This window comes from Manis javanica, chromosome 7 (assembly GCF_040802235.1).
Source record: "Manis javanica isolate MJ-LG chromosome 7, MJ_LKY, whole genome shotgun sequence".
Lineage (NCBI taxonomy): Eukaryota > Metazoa > Chordata > Mammalia > Pholidota > Manidae > Manis > Manis javanica.
In genome coordinates, this window is record NC_133162.1 from 19,988,248 (window position 1) to 20,012,800 (window position 24,553).

At 36.7% G+C, this 24,553-nt stretch overlaps 1 long non-coding RNA gene across 2 annotated transcripts in view; it reads left to right on the top strand.

The window, feature by feature from the left end:
* Positions 1 to 24,553, top strand: part of LOC140850562 (uncharacterized) — a 188,934-nt gene that overhangs the window by 130,317 nt on the left and 34,064 nt on the right. The window contains exons 3-4 of one of the 2 annotated variants that reach the window (XR_012133499.1): positions 18,566 to 18,661; positions 21,599 to 22,024. The exons of the other annotated variant lie outside the window; for it this stretch is intronic. This is a non-coding gene — a long non-coding RNA (uncharacterized lncRNA). Of the gene's footprint in view, positions 1 to 18,565; positions 18,662 to 21,598; positions 22,025 to 24,553 lie in introns of those variants that run through there. 2 annotated transcript variants of the gene reach the window in all.

Consider the following 24,553-nt stretch of genomic DNA (forward strand, 5'->3'; position numbering starts at 1 on the left):
TACAGCTCCAGATTCAGACCAGTCAGTGTCAGGAGACCCTGGTGTAAGGTGGCCAAAAGTCACCACTTCAACTTAAGTCATAGGCAGTCCATTATCTCTGAGAATCTAGAAAGTGGGTTAGAAAGAATTGTAAATAGCACTGAGGCCAGGGCTGCAAGGGAGGCAGGAGGAGGTGTTAGAAAAAGGCTTCGGCATCAGGGTGATCAAAGGGCAAATCCTTTTGCACCACCGCCTGCTGAGGCCTTGGGCAAGTGACCTAAGCTCTCTGTTGCCTCATATCTTTCTGGAAATCATATGAAGGAAATAATAGCTCTTGAAGAATTTCTAAGGGGATCTAACGATTTAAGAAAATGTGTACAAAGTACCTAGTACATAGTCCATGATCACAAGATGGTAGTGATTGTTACGAAATAGTCAAATTATGAGCAAGAAGCTCATGATTTGCATTTACTGCATAAATAATGGGGTCAGCCAGACATGTGTGATTTTCATTTCTGTGTTTGTTTGCCCCATGTAAAGAATTCTCTGCACTGAGAGGGAAAATCAGTTGCTTGGTGAATGCATGCTGGAGACTCATCCTTTTTCCTGCTGTGACAGGTAACTGTGTGAAGACTTCCTAAAAACGCCATCATTTCTGAAGTGTGTGATTAATTATTCATCAAGTAATATTTTCATAAATGAAGTATGCATGTTATTTCCTTTATCTCATTTTTTCCTCATAAATTTAATTGTTGGGTTTAATTATAATCACTTTATAATTACTGTATTTTAGCATTAATTATATCACATCAAGCCATTAATATTATTCAGCATAAAGCGAATCAAATCATGAACACACATAGCCCACGGCTTACTTGTAGTAACTTGTTTCTGTCTTCTGTTTTCTTTTTCTCTCTCTTTCTAACACATTTGAAAAGTCTTTTCAATGACTTAGTGGTTTTTCAGTCCCATTTTCTCAGAAGCATATAATGCCCACAAATGTCTTATGGGGTCTTGTTTCCTGAACACAATCTTCTCTCACCTGCCAACATCCTGGACTCATCATTCATTGGTCTTTTCAGCAAAAGAGGCATTGATGTGCTTAGGAGATGTTCCCTAGGACTAGATTATACAAAATATTATTTTCCATGTCTGTCTTTTAACATGCAAATTTTCCTATCTAAATCTGGATTTAATTTTTAATTTTATGCTTCTGACTCCTGTCAGAAGACCATTATGTATAGAAATCTATCACCATTCTTTGGGTTAGGCAACACAGTAAATCATTTATGAGACAATTTCTATCAAAATCTTCTGTTTTTCTCTTTGTAGTTATTATATATATATGTCAAAAATGGTCAAAACTCCAGAACAGAAAAAAATTACAGAGTCAGTGTATCTCTCGTTTTCCTATTTGTGTATGTGTGTGTGTGTTAGAAATCGAAATGCTTATAACAAAATACAGAAAATCCTTCTCTACTAATTCTTACTCCCCAGTTCTCCTCCGCAGAGGTTATCTCTATTTATTTTAGTTGTTTAAGTATGTCTTTCTGAATTTCAAAATATTAGATTTATAATGATATTTTAAAAAATTTTCTTATGAAGTTTTTACAGTACCTTTTAAAATACTATAATAATAAATAAATATATATTATTCTTATATATCACCTCATCCCCACTTACTTTCTCCCATTCTCTCAATAGATGTATCCCAAGTGCTTTTGGGATATTCACTGTATACATTATTATGACTGTGTATATATTGTTTATTACAGATAAAGAATTGTATTCTCTTTTTAATGGAAGTTTTATTTTTCCTTAGTATCTGTTATTTTGATCAGTTTCATTACATTCTGTATGCCTGTAATTAGTTTCACTGCATTTATCAATGTCTGTTGATCAATTTTTCCCCCAAACATTCAAACATATCTAATACCTAATATTTAAAAAAAAATTTCCCTGGAACCCACTCATTAGGATTCTCAAATCACCTGTAGCAATCTGAAATTGTTGGTTTTTAGGTTTGTTTCACAGCTGGTGTTTTCTAGGTTCTGTATCTTCCACTTAATTGATAAACTTCCTTTATTTTGGTGGGTAACAGCTCTTCTGAGAAATGATGTCTTAGAGCAAAATACCAAGTCACTGAATGTATGGTGTGTCTATTTTCACACTTGATGCAAAGCTAAGTTGAATGTATAAATTTAAGCTAAAAATAATTTTATTTCAAATGGTATATTAAATACAAGTGCAGATTCTTTGCTAATCCTTCTATTGAGAGGTGCAGTCTAATTACTCTCTCCTTGAATCTTGTTGACCTTAATGACTCACCTGACAAATAGAGTATGGCAAAAAATAATTTTGTTAATTCTGGAGCTATATCATTACAACCCTGGGGCTCCCACTTAGTCCTCCTGAAAAACCTGCTCCAGGGAAGCATTGCTTTGAGACTGCCATAAGGGGGCCCATATGCCATAAAGCAGCCATATGAAGAGATTGCTTGGAAAGAGAGATGCTTGTGCAGCCACCAGCTGGCCCAGCCATTACAGCCCAGGTCCCAGACATCGGCGAAGAGGCAATTTTGAAGATTTCAATCCCAGGAGATGTTACTGGACAAATAAAGCTAAACAAACCATCCAACAACAAAAACTGAGGCCCCAGATCTCGGACCCCAGTCAACCTATCGCAGCTCTTTTTAGCTGTTTGAGCCTGCTGGCTGAGGTCTCAGTCATCTAGGGTGGAGAAGGACCAGCACTGCTGTACCCTACCATAAATTTATAGGCTTAATCAAATGGTTACTACTTTGCACTAAATTTTAGGGGGGTTTGTTACTCAGCAGTTGATTGAAAGCCTACTCTGACTTTAATGCTGTGACTATAAAGTCTGATACTATTTCAGTTCCTACTCTTTTTCCTAATCTGTGAAAGTGTTTAGAATTTCCATTATTCTGAGATTCTGAAACTGCAGAAAGATGCACATTGGTTTTCTCATCCCATTCATTGTGCTAAGCACTTGGTGAACCCTTTCAAACTGGAAACAGATGATTTTTGTCCTTTGGTAAGTTATTTTTGTCTGTTGGTGTGGTATATTACATTAATTGATTTTCACATGCTGAATTATCCCTGTGTCCCTGGAAAAATCCCACTTGGTCATGATGCTTTTCAATGTGCTTTTGAATTTAGTTTGCTAGGATTTTGTTGAGGATTTTTACATATATTTTCATCAGGGATATTGGCCTATAGTTTTCTTTGCTTGTGGTGTTTTGGTATTGTTATCAGAGTAACTCTGTCCTCATTAAATGTATTTGGAAGTGATCCCTTCTGTTCAGTTTTTTGGAAGTATAAGAGAAGGTTTGGAATTAATTCTTAGAATGAAATATATGACAAAGCTATAGTTATCAAAACAATTGTATGAGACATATAGACCATAGAATAGAATCAAGAACCCAGGAAAAAAACACAACACATACATGGACAACTAATATTTGACAAAGGAACCAAGAGTACTCAGTGGAGAAAGAATAGTCTCTAATAAGTGCTGTTTGGAAGCTGGATACTCAGATGCGTAAGAATGAAATTGTACCTGTATCTCACACTACTCACAAAATTGATTTTAAGTGGATTAAGTACTTAAATGGAAGAACTATAACTATGAAACCTCTAGAAGAAAACAGCAAGAAAGCTCATTGGCATCAGCCTCAGCACTGATTTCATGGATATGATACCAAAAGCACAAACAACAAAAGTAAAATTAGACAGGTGTGATTATATCAAACTGAAAAGCTTCTGTACAACAAAAGAAATAAATAACAGAGTGAAAAGGCAACCTATGGAATAAGAGAAAACATTTGCAAGCCATATATCTGATAAGGGTGAATTTCTAAAATACATAAGGAACTCCTACAACTCCATAGCAAAAACAAACAACAATTTAAAAATGGTCTAAAGACGTGAACAGACATTCCTCCAAAGAAGATTTAAAAACTGCCAATGAGCATGTGAAAAGATGCTGAAAATCATTAATCATTAGGGAAATGCAAATCAAAGCCATAATGAGATACTGTCTCTCACATCTCTTATAAAACTATTATCAAAAGCCAAAAGACAAGTATTGGTAAAGATGTAGAGAAACTGAAACCTTGTACACTGTTGGTGGGAATGCAAAATGTATTTTCTATGGAAAACAATGTGGGGATTCCTCAAAAAATTAAAAGCAAAACCATGTATCTTAGCAATTCCACTCCTCACTATCTACCCAAAAAATTGAAAGCCAAGATCTTGAAAAGACATTTTCATTTCCTTTTTCATTTCAGTGATATTCACAATAGCCAAGAGGTAGAAACAATCTACATTTTCATCTCCTGCTCTTTCTTTGCTGATTAATGGCATCTCAGGAGCAGCAAATTTTTTAGTACATAATGGTATACATTACATTAAACTTGTAAGTTTTATCTTTTCAACTATATTATGAAGTTGTTGCTTCTCCTGTGTATGATGGTATGATGTTGAGAACATTTTGTGTGTTTGAAAATCACTGATTTTCTGTCTCTCTGTCCCTCTCTTTCCATCTTAGTTTCTCATTACTTTTACCCTTTTCCAAATAAAGGTAAAAAAAGCATTTCAAATTAGTTGAACAGCATAACATAGAATGATGTTGATGCTGTTGGTAAGATAGTAATCAGAATGTTTTAGGACTTTTAGCTTACAACTCTAACTTCTTAACTAATACGATATTCACCAAGGTACTTTCAAGCTGAAATGCTCAATGATCACTTCTCCAGAAAAACAATACCATTGCTTCAAACTCTTTTCTAGGGAACTTCTATCAACACTCCCAACTAAAGAAGTTTCCTCTGTGAATTATTTAAAAAAAAAAACATAAAATTGTACTCCTACATACTTATGGTGATTGTAAAATATTTAGCATCAATGAAAAACTCTAATTTCAATGTTTATTGAGTTTCAATCTTTGTTTTTGTTCCTTCTGAACAATATAGATGCCATCAGGCATTGCTAAGTGTAAAGAAGACATTTATTTCCACTGGGCTTTTTGAGACAGATGAGACTTTGTGATTCTCTTAACTTTTAATGATATTTTAACTTAAATATAATTTTAAGTGTAGCTTTAAAATATCTTTAAGTAACTAAAATGTTTTAATTTTTAAAGTAATGCACATTATAAAAATGCATCCAAAATACTCTTGGATGGGGTCATTAAATGTTCTACATATATAATTTTAAACTCATTTAATTGCACTTTGATTTTATGGTTTTAGAGGAGTTGGGTATAAGATGTTATTGTAAACTGATCAGGTCCTATTTTCAAGACCTTTAACAGAGAATTTGTGGAAGTAAAATAAATTCATAAAATGCATAAAACTTCAATAAGCTATCTAATAAGAGCCATAAATACAAACTGCTGAAGGCTAAACGAGAGAAGTTGATGTAGTCAAATGCAAGTAATTGGGGACTTGGGGTAGATAAAAGGAGGAAATGCTAATTGTACCCAGTATATTTGAGCACTTCTGCTAAGATAAATATCAACTTCCTAATATTCATATTCTTGGCAAATTGTCCCTTCCAGTTACTTTATTTAGAAGGATCCATAGGGTGCCACTGAAGAGGAAGGAAATTATTTTGTTGTTGTTATGAGAGAATGAAATGAACCATCAGATTTCTAGGTATATATTACCTCAAGAACAGAACTGGTTCCCTCCCAAAGACTGTGGCAAGTCAGGACATAACCAACACTCCAAGGGAAACAGCTATCTTCTTTGGACACTTCTTGGGTAAAGATCGGATCCTGCTCCCACCTGCCTCAATAAGACATTATTTCATTCATTATGTACCACCAGAAAAGACAAAAGGAAAATTAACAGGGAAATGCATGCTAATCAATGGGAATTGACCTGGAATTGGTACTGAGCCCAGGTTAAGCTCAGAGAGAAAACAAATAAACAGAATGAAATTAATGGAAACACCTAACAACTATGCATCATTTATGTGCCAGATGGTGTTTTCAGTACTTACACCATTTACTTCATCCTACCTGTAGGATAGGTAGAAACTATTTTATTAAACCCATTTTACAAATGAGGAAACTGATACACAGAGTTGTTTTGTGACTCTCTCAAAATGACATGCCCAGTAAGGTGCAAAATTGAGGTTTGAACCCAGCTAGTTTGAATTATTAATATTCTGTGTGGTGATGGGTTATGTGCTGGGCTGATAAGTAAATTGTTACTTATTATAGTTCTAAAAGTTAATCAATAATTTATATTTAATTCAAAGCTATCTCTATGTATCACATTCACTGATCTGCTTTCTGATGCATGTTTCTAGTTATTACGTCTATAATGAAGAAGTAAATAAGAGTTGAATTAACTCCTGCTTGTAATGGATGTCTCAGCATAGATATCAGTTATCTAAGATAGTGTTTCTCAAACCTTCTTAGCAGTAAGGCTACCTAGGATCCTTGTTAAAAATTTCTGTTTTAGAGCCCTAATTTCAGAAGTTCTGATTCCCCTTTGGTAACCACTAGTCCCTTCTTGGACTCTGTGAGTCTGCTGCTGTTTTGTTCCTTCAGTTTTGCTTTATTGTTATACTCCACAAATGAGGGAAATCGTTTAGTACTTGTCTTTCTCCACCTGACTTAATTCATTGAGCATGATACCCTCTACCTCCACGCACATTGTTGCAAATGGTAGGATTTGTTTTCTTCTTATGACTGAATAATATTGCATTGTGTATATGTCCCACTTCTTTATCCATTTGTCTACTGATGGACCCTTAGGTAGCTTCCATATCTTGAATATTGTAAATAGTGCTGCGATAAACATAGGGGTGCATATGTCCTTCTGAATCTGGGATCTTGTTTTCTTTGGGTAAATTCCTAGGAGTGGAATTCCTGGGTCAAATGCTATTTCTATTTTTAGTTTTTTGAGGAACCTACATATTGCTTTCCACAATCGTTGAACTAATTTACATTCCCACCAGCAGTGTAGGAGGGTTCCCTTTCTCCTCATTCTCGCCAGCATTCTTGTCTTTTGGATGTTGGCCATCCTAACTGGTGTGAGGTGATATCTCATTGTGGTTTAAATTTGCATTTCTCTGATGATTAGTGATGTGAAGTACATCTTTTCATGTTCCTGTTGGGTATCTGAATTTCTTCTTTGGAGAATTATCTGTTCATATCCTCCACCCATTCTTAATCAGGTTATTTGCTGTTTAGGTAATGAGGTGTGTGAGTTCCTTATATATTTGGATGTTAGCCCCTTGTCAGATATGTGATCTTCACATATATTCTCCCATACTGTAGGATGCCATGTTGTTCTATTGATGGTGTCCTTTGCTGTACAAAAGCTTTTTAGTTTGATGTAGTCACATTTGTTCATTTTTGCTTTTATTTACCTTGCCCGAGGAGATGTGTTCAGGAAAAAGTTGCTCATATTCATATTCAGAGAGTTTTGCCTGTGTTTTCTTCTAAGAGTTTTATGGTTTCATGACTTACATTCAGTTCTTTGATCGATTTCAAGTTTACTTTTATGTATGGGGTTACATAATGATCCAGTTTCATTGTTTTAAATGTAGCTCTCCAGTTTTGCCAACAGAAGATGTTGAAGAGGCTGTCATTTCCCCATTGTATATCCATGGCTCCTTTATCATATATTAGTTGACCATATATGCTTGGGTTTATATCTGGGCTCTCTAGTCTGTTCCAGTGATCTTTGTGTCTGTTCTTGTGCCAGTGCCAAATTGTTTTGATTACTGTGGCTTTGTAGTAGAGCTTGAAGTCAGGGACCGTAATCCCCCCAGCTTTATTCTTCCTTCTCAGGATTTCTTTGGCTATTTTGGATCTTTTGTAGTTCATATGAATTTTAGAACTATTTGTTCTAGTTTGTTGAAAAATACTGTTGATATTTTGATAGAGATTGTATTGAATCTGTAGATTGCTTTAGGCAGGATAGCCATTTTGACAATATTAATTTTTCCTATCCATGAGCACAGGATGTATTTCCACTTATTGGTGTGTTTTTAATTTCTCTCATGAGTGTCTTGTACTTTTCAGGGTTTAGGCCTTTCATCTCCTTGGTTAGGTTTATTCCTAGGTATTTTCTTCTTTTTGATGGAATTGTGAATGGAATTGTTTTCCTGATTTCTCTTTCTGCTAGCTCATCATTAGTATATAGGAATGCAACAGATTTTTATGTATTGATTTTGTATCCTGCAACTTTGCTGAATTCAGTTATTAGTTCTAGTAATTTTAGGGTGAATTCTTTAGGGTTTTTTATGTATAATATCATATCATCTACAAACAGTGACAGTTTAACTTCTTCCTTACCAATCTGGATGCTTTTTAATTCTTTGTGTTTTCTGATTGCCATGGCTAGGACCTCCAGAACTATGAAGAATAAAAGTGGAGAGAGTGGGCATCCTTGTCTTTTTCCCGATCTTGAAGGAGAAGCTTTCAGCATCTCGCTGTTGGTGAAGTTGGCTGTGGGTTTGTCATATATGGCCTTTATTATGTTGAGGCACTTGCCCTCTATACCCATTTTGTTGAGAGTTTTTATCATGAATGTATGTTGAATTTTGTTTAATGTTTTTTCAGCTTCTATGGAGATGATCCTGTGGTTATTGTCCTTCTTTTTGTTGATGTGGTAGATGATGTTGATGGATTTTCGAATGTTGTACCATCCTTGAATCCCTGGATTAGATCCCAGTTGATCATGATGGATGATCTTTTTTATGTATTTTTAAATTCAATTTGCTAATCTTTTGTTGAGTATTTATGCATCTATGTTCATTAGGTATATCAGCCTGTAATTTCCTTTTTTTTGTGATGTCTTTGCCTGGTTTTTGATATCAGAGTGATGCTGGTCTCATAGAATGAGTTTGGGAGTATTCCCTCATCTACTTTTTGGAAAATTTTAAGGATGATAGGTATTAGGGTTTCAATAAGTGTTTGGTAAAATTCAGAGATGAAGCCATCTGTTCCAGGAGTTTTGTTCTTAGTAGTTTTATGATTACTAATTCATTTTCATGTGTGGTAATTTGTTCAAATTTTGTTTTTTCTGGGTCAGCCTTGGAAGGTTGTATTTTCTAGAAAGATGCCCATTTCTTCTAGGTTATCCAATTGATTAGCACATAATTTTTCATATTCTTTAATAATTCTTTGTATTTCTTGATGTCCGTAGTAGTTTTCCCTTTCTCATTTCTGATTCTGTTTATGTGTGTAAACTCTCTTTTTTTCTTCATAATTTTGGCTAGGGGTTTATCTATTTTGTTTATTTTCTTGAAGAACCACCTCCTGATTCCATTGATTTTTTTCTATTGCTTTATTCTTCTCAATTTTATTTCTGCTGTGATATTTATTATATCTCCCCTTCTACTGACTTTTGGCCTCATTTGCTCTTCTTTTTCTCCTTTCATTTATTTTGAGCTTAGATTTTTCATATGGGATTGTTCTTTCCTGAGGTAAGCCTATATTGCAAAATACTTCCCTTTTAGAATGACCTTTGCTGCCTCCCACAGATTTTGTGGTGTTGAGTTATTGTTTTCATTCATCTCCATATATTGCTTCATCTCTGTTTTTATTTGGTCATTGATCCATTGATTATTTAGGACCATGTTGTTAAGTCTCCATGTGTTGTGGGCTTTTTTGTGTTCTTTGCATAATTTATTTATAATTTCATACCTTTGTGGTCTGAGAAGTTGGTTGGTACAATTTCAATCCTTGTGAATTTACTGAGGCTCTTTTTGTGGCCTAGTATATGATCTATTCTTGAAAATGCTCCATGTACACTTGAGAAGAATGTGTATCCTGCTGCTTTTGGGTGGAGTGTTCTGTAAATGTCTGTTAGGTCCATCTGTTCCATCGTGTGGTTCATTGCCTCTGTGTCCTTATTTTCTGTCTGGTTGATATGTCCTTTGGAGTGAGTGGTGTGTTGAAGACTCCTAAAATGAATGTATTACATTCTTTTTCACCTTTAATTCTGTTAGCATTTGTTTCATATATGTAGTTACTGCTATGTTGGATATATAGATATTTATAATGGTTATATCCTCTTGTTAGACTGATTCCTTTATCATTATGTAATGTCCTTGTTTGTCTCTTGTTACTTTCTTTGTTTTGAAGTCTGTTTTGTCTGATACAAGTACTGCAAGTCTGGCTTTTTTCCTCCCTATAAATTGCATGAAATATCTTTTTCCATCCCTTTACTTCCAGTCTGTGTATGCCTTTGGGTTTGAAGTGTGTCTCCTGTAAGCAGCATGTAGATGGGTCTTGTTTTTTTTTTTCATTCAGTGACTGTGTGTCTTTTGATTGGTGCATTCAGACCATTTACATTTAGGGTGATTATTGATAGATATATACTTATTGCCATTGCAGGCTTTAGGTTCATGGTTACCAAAGGTTCAAGGGTAACTTCTTTACTATCTAATAGTCTAACTTAACTCAGTTAGTAGTGTATTACAAACACAATCTAAAGGTCCTTTTTTTTCCTCCTTTTTCTTCCTCCTCCATTCTTTATATATTAGATATCTTCTGTATTCTTTGTCTACCCTTGACTGACTTTGGGGGTAGTTGATTTAATTTTGTATCTGCTTAGTAATTAATTGGTCTACATTCTTTACTGTGATTTTATTTTCTCTGGTAACAGCTATTTAGCCTTAGGAACATTTCCATCTATAGCAGTCCCTCCAAAATACACAATAGAGATGGTTTGTGGGAGGTAAATTCTCTCAAATTTTTCTTATGTGGAAATTGTTTAATCCATCCTTTGAATTTAAATGATATTCTTGCTGGGTAGAGTATTTTAAGTTTGAGCCCCTTCTGTTTCATTGCATTAAATATATCATGCCACTTCCTTCTGGCCTGTAAGGTTTCTGTTGAGAAGTCTGATGATGTCCTGATGGGTTTTCCTTTGTAGGTGATCTTTTTTCCCTCTCTGGCTGCTTTTAATATTCTGTCCCTATCCTTGATGTTTGCCATTTTAGTTTTTAGTGTCTTGGCATTGTCTTCCTTAGGTCCTTTGTGTTAGGGGATGATCTGTGCACTTTCATGGCCTGAGAGACCATCTCCTTCCCCAGACTGAGGAAGTTTTCAGCAGTTACCTCCTCAATGACACTTTATATCCATTTTTCTCTCTCTTCTTCTGGTACCCCTATAAAGCAAATATTGTTCTGTTTAGATTAGACACACAGTTCTTTTAATAATTTTTCATTCCTAGAGATCCTTTTTCTCTGTGCCTCAGCTTCTTTGTATTCCTGTTCTGTAATTTCTATTTCATTTACTGTCTCCTCTACTTATCTAATCTGCTTTTAAATCCCTCCATTGTATGTTTTATTTCAGATACTGTATTGTTCAACTTTTGTATCTCATTTCTGAATTCCTCCCTGAATTCTTGAATATTTTTCTATAGCTCCATGTACATGTTTATGATTTTTATTTTGAAATCTTTTTCAGGAAGATTGGTGAGTTCAGTTTCCCTTGACCCTCTTTCTGGTGTTTATGGGATTTTTGTTTGTAGCAGATTCTTTTGATGTTTTATATTTGTAATAATAACTTGGTGTAGGTGGTGCCCTCTAGTGCCCAGAAGCTCTACTCTCTGGAGCTGCTCTGCTTCTGGAACTATGAAGGGGGTCACAGGCTAGCACTACTCATGTCTGCTGGGAAGAAAGAGGTCTTTCCTGCATCCTGGCTGCAGTACCTTCCTCCACTTCCAGGGCCAGTTGGCCAAGCATGCAGGGAGGAGTCTCCATGCTATGCCCTTGTAGCAGGGCCACCCTGTTTCTGTTCTTGCACAGTGGTGGGGGCAGCAGATTTGTGAACCTGTGCTGGCTGGATGGAAGGAGCCTCAGGCTGTGTAGTGTAGTTGGGGGCCTCAGATCTACATTGCTAGCCAGGAATATGGAGCACCTGAAGCTCCTGAAAGTTCCCAACCTGCTGGACTGAGTGTAGTCAGACAACTTTTGTCCACCTGTCCTTTCTCCTGAGCAGCAAGCTCTGTGCAATCCTTGCTCCTTTAGCAGCCCTCTCGCTGTTGGAAAGTGTCTCAAAGTGCCTGCCTTTCTTTTATCTTAGAGTAGCTGGTTATGAGTACCTGTTCTCCACAAGTGGCTGGAATCTCTGTCTCTCCAAGTATTCCACCTGTCTTAGCATTCCAACCCCACTAATCTCCAGATCACCATGTAATGTAGGTTCATGCTCTTGGAATAAATCTCCTGGGCTGGGTGTTCAGCAGTTCTAGGCCTCTACCTCCTCTTGACTCCATTTCTCTTCTTTCCTCTGGTGAGCTGGGGTGGGGGAGGGGTTTAGGTCACACCGGATTGCTGCTTTGGTACTTTACCCTTTTCTGTGAGGTCTCCTCTTTTCCCCAGATGTAGGCAGTCTGTTGCAGTCTTCTTTCTTGTTGCTCTTTATGGATTAATTGTATTTGCTATGTTTTCATATTATATGTGGTTTTGAGAGGAGGTTTCTGTTTCACCTTTCACTCCACCATCTTTAAGCCAATCTAACCTGGTTTGATGACTTTAATATGTTCATATTTTGGAAGTTGTTCTGTTTACATAATGAAATGAAGCCTGACTAAATAACCCAGCCCCACTTCTCTGACTAGTCTTTAAGGAAGAAATTCATTTACAGATGATCCAAAGTATAATGCATAAATCCGGCCACAAAAGGTAATGAATCTTCAATTAACGAAGAATGTGTAGCTCAGGCTGAAAGAATGGCAGGGCTTTCATGTGTGCATAGTTGAAGGTGGTGAACACTGTCTAGGTAGGATTGGTAAACTATAGTGAGTGAGCTGAGAATCACTTTTCCATTTATAAAGGGCTGGAAAAGGTTAAAAATGATTATTCAGACCCTATGTGGCCCACAAAGTGTAAAATATTGGCTATTATGCTCTTTACAGAAAATGGTTGCTGACTCTGGGTCTAGAAACTTGGTCTGTTGATTTAAATGAGTAAATTAATGGGTGTATAATCTTTTGTTTTGGTATTACTATTTGCTTTCTTTCCCAAATTATTCCTGAAATTTGGTATTTGGTCTTCTTGCTTCAGGTTGAACATTTTCAGAAATAGGAAAACCTCTGTTTTACAAGGCCCCATTTATATTTGATAACCCCCTTTTTTTCTTTATATATATAGTTAGAAAGATAGATGAATAGATATAGATAGAATAGTTATCTGTCTATATATGCTATATATCCATATAGACATATATAATATATATAGATCATATGTAGATATAGAGATATATATACAATTTTTGTTTTTTGTTTTTGTTTCCCTTAAAGTGAGGTTAAAATTCACTTTCCTGTGGCTACCACCGTTGTCTCCTCCTCTGCCTCCTAGTTAAATACAGACTAAGGACACATGAGTGACAGCTCTTTGTCCATTTAATGGCTGCTACCTATATTCTCTGTAAATTTTCTACTGTAGATAAATTCATTTAACTTTTCAAAAGGTCATTTTACTTTACAATCATTACTCTTTTGTCTGGGACAGTTTCCAAAACCATCCTAGTTTTGGGGAACTTTCAGTTTTCATTTTTTATTTAGAATATTCTAGTGTTCTGTGCCTTCTTTATTTAAATGTGGTGACCAGTTCTGAAGTCAGTGCTTCTGAGGTGGTCTGGGCTGTCCAGGCACATTCTCCTGATTGATAGTCCTTGAGGGAGAATATGATGTGGTCAGTAGGAGACCAGACTTTGGAATCAGGGAATCAGGCAGACCTGAGTTTGAATCCTGGCTGCAGACTTCCCAATTTTCTTACCTATAAATTGGGAATAATGTGCTTTTCTCAAAGTGGGTTTGTGAAGATAAATGTCGTATTTATGAAGCCTGATTGACACAATGCTTTACACAGATTTATTCAAGTAGTAGCAAACAGTGATGATGAAGATGGGGTGAGGTTGAAGTTGAAAATAATAAAATGTTTCGCTGTTTAGAATTTCATCTTTTAATAATCTTAGACTAGTGAAGACTTCAGGACTTCTCTTCAAATTCCTCTCAGATGTGAGCATTTCTACCAATGAGTTGTATTTCATGCCTGTATTTTTACCTAGAACTTAGTAGGTTTCTGTTTAACTTCTAAATTCTTGCTTGTTTTTGAGATTTGATATTGGCTCACCTTCTAATACACTGGCTGTGGAGACAAGGTACAAATCATTATTGTTGAGCCCTGATTCTTCCTGACATCATGACCTGGCAGTGTGATCACTGATGGTGTGGTTCATTTTGATCATGTAAAATGCATGAGCACAATATGTGATTATCTGGATGACTGTTCCTGCAGCTTTAGGAAGGCCAGGTAATTTCCTGGTGCCTAATAATATCTGAAGCCTTTCCCTGTAAGATAGCTAAGATAATATTCAAATATTTTTGCTTCAGTGCGTAAAACAAATGCCTGAAGGACCAGAAAGTAATTTCCTCTCCCATGGTATATTATTGTGTTATTTTCAGATTCTAATTTTAGAATTTTGAGATATTGTTAATGCTGTGGGCAGAGTTTCTGAATTTGGCAAGGTGGCTTTTGGTTCCAAATGGGTCATACCTAGGACCTCAGGTAAGCTGGGAAAAGGTTCTCTAGCCCAAGCCACAAGTATTTAGGTGCTAGACTTGTAAATAATCTTACAAGAAATACATGAAAATATCATGTATTTTCCCAATTTCCAACCTTTTTAAACAGCTAATATTTAAAATTTTTCTAGGTTAAATTTCCCAATATATAAAATATAAAACCACTACTTTGCTGAGTAGGAATTTGAATTTTTATTGTAGGCCCTCCATTTAATAAATATGTGAAATTCAAAGGGTTACTGTAGGATCTGAAAAATCAGAAGTTGAGTAGGAATTTGAATTTTTATTGTAGGCCCTCCATTTAATAAATATGTGAAATTCAAAGGGTTACTAATTTTCTGTGGTCTTCATATTTTTGAATCTTAAAACAAGAATGATAATTCCTGCCTTGCCTACCTCAGATTCCAAGAAGTTAGTTTACAGAAAAACTTTAATTTTATAAAATATCATATATTATATACACATATTAGTTGTGTTAAATCAAGAGATGCATTTATGAGATAGTGCATGGTAAAGTAATAAATACAGTCTAAACAGTATATATTCTAGACATGAGGTGAAGAAAAGATTCCAATGTAATTTACATAAAAATCATTTCATATCATTCCTACCTTCACAAATGATTAGGTTGTATCACTTTTTTTGTTATATCAGCCATATTGTATAATTGCCCAAGTCATAAATGAGTAGGATAACACTAGATATTGTCATGCATAATGTATGACAAATTTCTTTCTTGTTGAAAAATTAGTAGTTACTCTTGAGGGCATTGGGCTCAAAAGGATTCTGATGCTTTCTCATTATGTTGAGTTCTGAGCCTAGATTTTTAGAGGCTTTGTATAATTCTGCTTCTAGAACTTTTACCATTGCCATCATTGAACAAGTCCATGCTTTCTCTTTGGAGAACAAGAGACCCTGTAGGTGCTAAGACCAGCTCTTCTAGCTGAGCCGTCTTAGTTTAGTCGGCCTGAGCCAACTCTGTTGATGACTGCAAATGCATGGGAAACACAATGTAGGTAAAATTGCAAATTTCTAGAATCTCTTGCCTGGCCTTAGTGCATCTCCATATCAATAGGTATTTCCAAGTGGTGGAGAGAAGTAGTCCATCTCCATATCAATAGGTAATTACAAGGGCCCCAAGGGCATATATCTGTACCAGAGAGGCTGGGTTGGGCCCCTTCTCCTGCAGCCAGGTAGTGAGAGACACAGGAGAATAGAAGCAATAAATGGATTTCTCCCAGTTTATTTCTCCCTTTGACTGATTTTGGTTTCAGTGGTATTTTGCCCTGGGATATTCCCCCGAAAGGTACATACAGCTTAAATAAGTACCCCAGCTCAGACCAGCAGAACTGCCCAGCTCATCTGCATACTTGTGAACTAGTAAATGCTTCAAGCCACTGACTTCTGGGGTGTTTTGTTACACCCCATGTATAATTGTTAAAAGTAGTGATGTCTGTTATGGGTAGAAAATACCATTCATTTTTCATCACTATCATAGTTACCCCCACTGCTTTGATTGTCCCCCACCCTTTTTCTTTCCCAAGTTCACAGTTAGGCTCCATAGTACTGAATGGCATTTCTTAGGATAGTTAGGATCCATTATTCCTAAACCTGTAAAGTGGGTTGAGAACTGAATGCTTAGGTTTCTATAACTACAGTGTTTGTCTCTGTTTTATGACCCTCACAGTTTGGAACTCTGACAGACTGTCAGCTTATTATTGCCCTTTGCAATATGTTACTTTTTCTATGATGAGGCTCCATTGGGCCCACATAACTTGTGTACTGACAAAGTTAATGCTGTATCATGGCAATGCCTCTTAACCTCTCTCTGATGTATTTTGAATATGAATCCAAGAGCTCTACTGGAAAAATACTAATGGTCATTTAAAAAAACAGGACCTTGGTTAGAGCTTATCAGGAAACAGTGGATGCAACTTCCTCTGCTGGTTCTTCATTTGAATATTTTCCAACCTGTTCTATTTGCTTGGCAAATAGCCGACTTAGTGCCACTAAGAGAAGGAAAAAGAGGGAGATGAGCAATGCCACAGAACCTGCAAACTGAGTTGGTGAAAAAATGACCTCTTCCTTTCCTCAAGGCAGGGTTTCATGTCCTGAACAATGTTGCATGTTTCTCATTTCTTGGAATGTGGATTCTGCCCAGAGCAGTGGCCCTACTCATGCCAAGAAGGTATAGTGACAACAGCAGCTCTCTCTCTTAAATTTTGACTCTGTAATTATGATGGCTTATCAAGGGATTTTCCTTAAATCTAGATTTGGAGTCCTCAGAAAATAGTTTTCCTTTCGGAAACAGACTATATGAGCGATTGGAGTAGATTTTTTAAAAAAATCACTTTCTGTAAGATATTTTGTAGATTTACAATGTATTGAACCATTCTAATGATAGATGGGAAATCATTTCCACTGTAACTTGAAGAACAAAACTACTCTATCTTAAATTAAAGAAGTCTAAAATCTGTCAAGCTTATCAAAAGTGCATAAGCAATGAATTTTTTATAACCTATTATGGAGCACATTAATTTCTTAACATGCACAATTTTTCTGCTTCATTACTGTTGGTGTGATCCTTGTGGAAAACAGTAATTTGGGGCAAAAAATAAATATGGGTCAAAATAGTAGCTTTCTAGGGAAATGCTGAGATTTCTGTACTTGATTAACATGTAGCAAATTAACTTTATTCATTGGTATTGTCCTTTCTGTAGCCTCTGTCCTAATCTAGAAACACAACCGACCCACCTTGGTTAGTAATTAAATCCAGATTTGAACCAAATCCAGTGAAGATGTTAGCCAAGGAACAAATAGTTTAATAAAGTTAGAGAAGCAATGAGGAAAAGGCAATATCAAGCTGGAAAAAAAAAGAAATTATGTAAGGGAAACTCTCATCTCTGGTAACCTGGAGGATGAAAAATTCACATTACAAACTTGTGAGCCTTGGAAAGATGGTTTCCATGCAGAGTGCTACAAATTCTAGTTGGCTTCTTTTTTCTCCCTATAAAAAGTTAGTAGGAGAGAGAAATGAGCTAAAGAAGGAACTTTCATTTTCTGGCAACATGTAGAGGCTCGAGGAAGGATGGAACTTGCCTGGTTGGTAAAATGTTTCGGTTCTTTAGTCTTTCCAAAAAGTGAAAGATTTTTTCAAGTGACATCAGGCCTAGGCCAAAGTGCAAATCAAGGGTGTAGCTATAAAGACCCTTTGTTAAAATCTCTGAAAGGTCTAAGCTGGTCCCCTAGTAGCCCTTCTCAAACAAAGAGGCTCCTAAGTTTCCTGAGGCCATCATTCCACAGCAGCCTGGGACAACTAGTGCAGACAGTCCTGTCTGTCAGCCATTCCAGCTATTTCTCCTAACACATGTTTTTCTTTTTCATGTCTGATCTCATCCTGGCCTCTGCTTCTCAGAGAACCTTCACAGAAGTTAAGCAGAAAAAGATACTCTATTTCCCTAGAGTTGCAATCAAAGATCTGGAATTGTGTCTCAGTGGTTCAACTTGCTCTGGCTTGATTCATGTGACCTTAAATCAGTCACTGCATTAAAGAGTATGTGCATTCTCACTGGTCATTTCTGAGAGACATTTCAGTACTTGATACTCAGGTGGGATTCACCTCTCCACCCTTAATATGTTAAGAAAATAGTGGAGCAGTAATTCACTAAGGAAAATGAAGGGAAGTGACTAGAAGGGGAAATAAATGCACTGCAGGCAAAAATATCAAGCATCCACTCCACCCTCAAATTCCTTTCCAGCCTCTTTTATGCACCATCAGGTCATAAATCCTATTCTTCCCCTACCAGACCCCAAGTAACACACACAGTCCTTCAGCTTGGCTTCTCACCTCATTTCCTACCTCCCCTTTCTGGGCAAACACACATCTCTTTACAAACAGTCCATTAGTTCTGATGTTTGTGTCGGTGCTCTGGCATGTTTGAAGGGTTTCTCTAAGGTCTGCTGACATTTCCTGATTGCTCACTATGCACGATTTCTGTTTTCCTCCAGGGCCATCATTCTTGGAAATTCATCTACTTCATCAATATCTCTTAACACTGTTTGGCTTTGTGAGTGTGCATTCAAGCAGGAAGGGAGCCTGCCAAGGTGAGCAGACTCTCACTGATGTGTTTTGTCAAGTCCAAGGGACATTTCCTGGTAAAGAGAGGAGCGAGTCTAGATAGACAGGCTGCTCCTTTCACTATGGGGCTAATAGGACGGAACTGGCAGGGTGATGCAGGTGAAGCTCAGGTGAGGAGGAAGGACTGTTGTTGAATATGTGTAGGTTGGATGCTTACATTTAATCTCTCTGGCAGAACATAAAGTCTTGAATATTTTTATCTGAGGCTGAGAAACTGTTACCACCACTCTAGCTTGGGTCTCAGGAAAAGATAGCATTTTTTGATGTGTGTTCCACAGCTTGTCAGCTGCTCACTGAAAATATTCTCAAATACCCTTGAGTGGTCCAGGAATTTCTGCCCAGACTCATATTCTAGGAATGGCAAAAATTCTGTCTCAAAGATGCTATTACAGATACAATTGTCCATGGCCAGTACACAGTTCTGAGAGTGTAGTGGTGAGTTTAAATGCCTGGATGGCTCCCGGCTTCAGCTCAGATCTTCAGTGGTTACCTTTGTAACTCTTGTCACTCCATCAGAGTGAGGTTAGAGAAGAAAGCATATGTGATGCAGTATAAAAGGGTCACTTCATTTCCTCTTCACACTTTTACCATCTCCATCTACTATCCTTGGATGATCCTTGGTGATTACATTGGTGATTTCAGCATGCTAATTTTGTAAATCTACAATTCTTTGTGCTTTTAAAAGCTGCCATTCTCCTTTACAGTAGAATTTGAATTGGGAAGGTAAATTTTTTAAATGCATGTTATATTTATAAAATTGAAAAATATTTATATTGTCATTGATATAAGCATCCCATGACATATTTGTCATGTTTCATAAAGAGTCAAGAAAAAAGCAGGTTTATGGCAAATATGTATAGCTGTGCTTCTCAGTCTTTTTTTTTTTTTTGGTATTTTTTATTGAAGTATAGTTGATATACAGTATTGGTTATGAGTGTACACCATAGTGATTCAACATTTATATACATTACAAAATCCTCACCCCAACTAGTGTAGTTACTGTCTGTCAACATAGGAAGATGTTACAGAAACACTGGCTCTATCCTCCATGCTGCGCTTTCACCCCATGACTATATTTATCCCCTTCACCTATTTCATCAACCCACCCCGATCCCTCCCCATGGTAACTACCAGTCACTTCTCAATGTCTATGAGTCTATTGATGTTTGGTTCATTGTATTTTGTTTTGTTTTTAGATTCCACATATAAGTAAAATCATATGATATTTGTCTTTCTCTGCCACAAAGTAAGATACTTGTCTTTGGCTTATTTCACTTAGCATAATACCCTACAGGTTCATCCATGTTGTCATAAATGCCACCATGTTTTTATGACTGCATAATATTCCATTGTGTATATATTGTGCCACATCTTCTTTATCTATTCACCTATTAGTGGGCACTTTGGTTACTTCCATTATCTTTTCTACTGTAAATAATAGGGCAATGAACATAGGGGTCATGGAGCTTTTTGAATCAGAGATTTTGTTTTCTTTGGACAAATTCCAGAATTGGAATTACTGGGTCATATATACTTCTTAGTCTTTGGACAGACTAGAGAACAGACTAGAATTATTTTTGCTTATTCATTTGTTGGTTTTTTTCACCCTATTTCTACCACCACTGATTCCACTTTTGTCTTTATGGTGCTAACTGCATTAAATTCACCTCCTAAAGGGTTTGTCACAGTATTTTGGGAATATGGTGGGATGTTGTGTAGTTTTCAGTGTATTATAGTTCAAAGAGTATTGGACTAGGAGTCTAGCAACATAGAGGCTGACAGCCGTTATCTGTGTGACCCTCAATTTCCACACCCACAAAGTAAGATATTTGTCTTCACTTCCTTGTATTCCTAACATTGGTTGGTCCTGGAATTCTGAGCCTCCACAACTTTTATGAATGATTTGGGTGGATTCCAGAGAGCTGTTTATAAAGTCTTCACTTTTTTAAGATACTGAAGAGCATCTCTAAAAGTTTCTATGCCTCTAAAAATTTGTTTAAGCAGATACGCCTTAGAGTAGGTGCAAAGTCCAGTACCATCGTCATCACCCTCCTCATCAATATTATCACCATCACCATCACCATCCACAGCATTAGCAACATTTATTCAGTGCATTTTATGTGCCAGGCATGATGCTCAAGATATTATACGTATTTTTCTCATGTGATCTTACAATAAAGGGTACTATACCCTAATTTCACACATGAGAAAAACCAAATTGAAACGGAGTTTGCCCAAGTAGAATATGATGGAACCCAGTTTGCAAAGTCAGTTTCATCTGACTCCAAAGTGTATGCCCTTCACCACTATTCTGTATTCACTCCTGCTGGACACAATTAATGAGATAAACTACTGGACCTTTATGAGACCCATTATCAAATCAAGCAGTAGAGCAAGGGCATGTTTTTCATGTTATGTATGGGTTCTATATACCCAGATTATACCCACAATATACATTAATTCCCACATCAAATTTTACCTCCATCCAATGAAAACAGGCCCCATATCTGCCCATTATAAGGTTCCAAAACCAGGGCATCAAACATCAGAATGCTTCCATTTGGTGCTCTTTTGTTTTAAACTTCTCTTAGTAACAGAAAATTTGTTGCTCTGCTTTTCATTTCTGTGTTAGTTTTTTTTTTTCCCAATTATTCCTATTGTATTTCCAGGATCCAATATTCCAGTGACTCATTACATTTTAAAAATATTTTCTCATAGTAATAGGCAAATAAAAAGTCCAAAGTACAGAGGCATCCCTATGCTAATGTCATTAATTAGAAATAAGTGGTAGGACAGGGAATATTTGCTTTTTTTCTCTTATCAATCTATGACAGTAGAAACATTTTCTTTTATTTCTTAATTTCATGTTTTGACCAAAAGATGAGTTTGTCATTTCTCCACAGCACCACTAAGAGAGGAAGAAAGCAAATCCCCGTGGAGTTGCCCAGGGACCTCAGACCTTCCTCCTACTCCAACCTGCCCTTTGAGTCAACCTGGGAGGATTTGCAGAGGCTGGAAGCAGAGGGAGGACTGCTGAGAAAAAATTACATATGTTCTGCTACTTGCTTTTGTTTATAAATGTGCTTGTAAACATTTCCCTATGATCTTGAATTGTACATTTAAAAATGAAAACCTTTACATTTCTACTCAGTTTGAGGAAGGCACATATACAAGTGAATGTTCATGGTGGCTGTCATTTTAACATGACATCATATGGAAAATGGCAAAGTAGAACTGAATATAGGATTGATTAGTCATATACTCATATTAAGGGTCTGTTGGTCTGTCATAACCTATATCTGGCATCATAAACTCAGTGTGGTGAGAACCAAGACACAACATAATAAATTCAACCTGAAGAAAATATAGTTTACTTGACCCACATTGTGAATTTTCCAATTATACCTGTATATCATATATTGAAATTAGGAAGATGGGGTTGGAACTAAAGGGGTTGTTCAACTGGGAAGATATATATTCATTCACATATATAACATGCTTAAGTTTTATGTGTGACACAGACTCTATCTTAACTATTCCTCCAATATAAGCTCTATGTAGTTGGTATTATTATCCTGATTTTACAGATAGGCAGACCACACTGTAAACACAAAATGTGCATAATCCTTAAGTTTCCAATTCCATATACATATTACACTTTTCAAGCAGGGAACCCAGAGGCAAGTGTTATGGAGAAGGAGATACCTAGTGATTTTGTGGAACATCTAGATGTAGCCTTACCTGAAGACATTTTCCTGTTGATTTGTTTCTTTGCTTGTTTTGGCTTGAGGGTCTCAACAGTCAGTTTAAATTAGATTTATGTCACTGTCTTCAAGACAGTCCTGATTTTAGCATGGAAAATGGAGGGACAATGGTAGACTGAAGTATGGCTCAGGGTCCTTCTAGGAGAGGAGCTGGGAAAATACTCAGTGGCCTTATTTTCCTTTTCATTTGGTACAAAGAATATTATTGTACCAACTACCAAATCAGTGTTGCTGAGAGGTTTTCTTTTTTCTCCTTTTCTGAAAGGGAACTTGCACATTTCTAACTAATCTAAGCAAAAGGTAAAGCAGGAAAAGATGGACATGTATTATGAAACCTCTAAAATGAGTTCTCTTCTACTTAGACTGATTAGAGTTAGTAAAATGTTAGAAGCTGGAAGAGATGTATTTTTCCATACTCAAAAATTGTTAATATTTTGCACTGACTACTTTCCAGAGAGCTATTGTCCTCTGTCTTTCCCTTATCTTTTTACTCCCTCCTTATCAATTAGTCAGTATGTCTTTCTGACTCCCTTTCCCTTTAGTTTTTCACCTCCAGGAGATAAATCTTCAGGGAGAGAAATTTCTAACCTTGCAATGACCCTATGGTGGATGACTCTGGCAATTATTTTCTCAAAGGAATATGGTGCATGTTTTATGTATTTCCTGAATGCCACATTCTCAGTTTCTTATCCCACACTCAAAGAGAAAGCAGTAGATTTTTCTGCCTTTACACCTAAAATAGAGGTAGCCTTTCCAAATTCCCTTTGGTTTCTAATGATCATATGCTAATGATTAAACTAATAAAGTTTGAGATAATGGGTAAAAGGGAGGTAAATTGGGGTTTGTAATGAGAATGATCCTAATGATTCTTTATCATTCCCAACAGATCTTGAGCTCTGTGTAAGCATTAATAAAATAAGAGCCTCAGGACTCATAAACACACACATACACACACGTACAAATATGCTTTGTAGTAACTGCTCTTTATTATGACTAGCCTGGGACTGTGCTCAGCATGACCTCATAGGCATTCTTAGAAGTTTGAAAGTTAATAGGGATTAAACGAGATTGAGTGAAAGATCGGAGTAGGGGACGGGGATTTTTGCTGGTGAGCAAACCTGCTGTCATGTGTCCTCAAAATTATAGAGGTTGGAAGGAACCACGCAGTCATTACAGGGTAGCAAAGCTGATCTCCAAGAGAAACTGCAGACAGTGGAATTAGACCAGTTCACAGTCTGGAGGGGAATAGAGTGAGGAAATGACTCAAGGTAAGGAATGCATGGAGAGTAGGACGGTGGGCATCTGTCCTTAGTAACTGCTGAGACAGGAGCAAGAATACAGGCCTTGGCTGTGCCCTTGGGACAAGTTAAGGTAAGCATCTGAGAACACTTAACAAGTGAACAGGAAGGCTTTAGAATGGGTGGCAGAGGACAGACACTGAAGTCTCATCTCTCAAGATCTGGAAAAGAGAGATTTTTCTCACCCAGGATAAGAAGTTCTGCAGTATCCTCACAGATTGCTTTTCATCACAGACACCAGGATTTGAGATAAATGTTTGCAATAAAGCATATAGAAATCTAGGTCATTTTCTCCTTCTGCTTCTAACTCTGTTGCATAGATGAGAGAAAGAGGAGAGAGAGTGAAAATAGAAAGAGCAAGAAGTAAAGGACGAGGGAGAGGCATGATAAGCAGTACTCTCATAGGTGGGAGTGAGTTGGAGTGATGTCCGAAAGCCTCAACGTGCATTGTATCATGGAGAGATCTTATGAAACATCAGATTGTGATTCAGTAGTTCTGATTTTGGCTTGACAGCCTGCCTTCCTATCACGCTTCCAGTTGATGTTAATGCTGCTCGCCTGAGGACTGCACTTAGAACAGCAAAGATAAGACAGTATGTGTGTCTCCAGGTGAGATGTAAGTTAAAGTAAACATCAACAAGTTTGAAGGAGAAAAAAAGAGAAAGAAAGTAATAACCTGCAGCCTGAGGACAGGACTGTAGTGAAGTTGGGAGTCAGTGTTTCCTGCAAGCTTGTCTGTTGTACTTCTTGAAGTCAGGGCCATGGCTGAGACCTGGAAATTGCCTACTGGTTACCC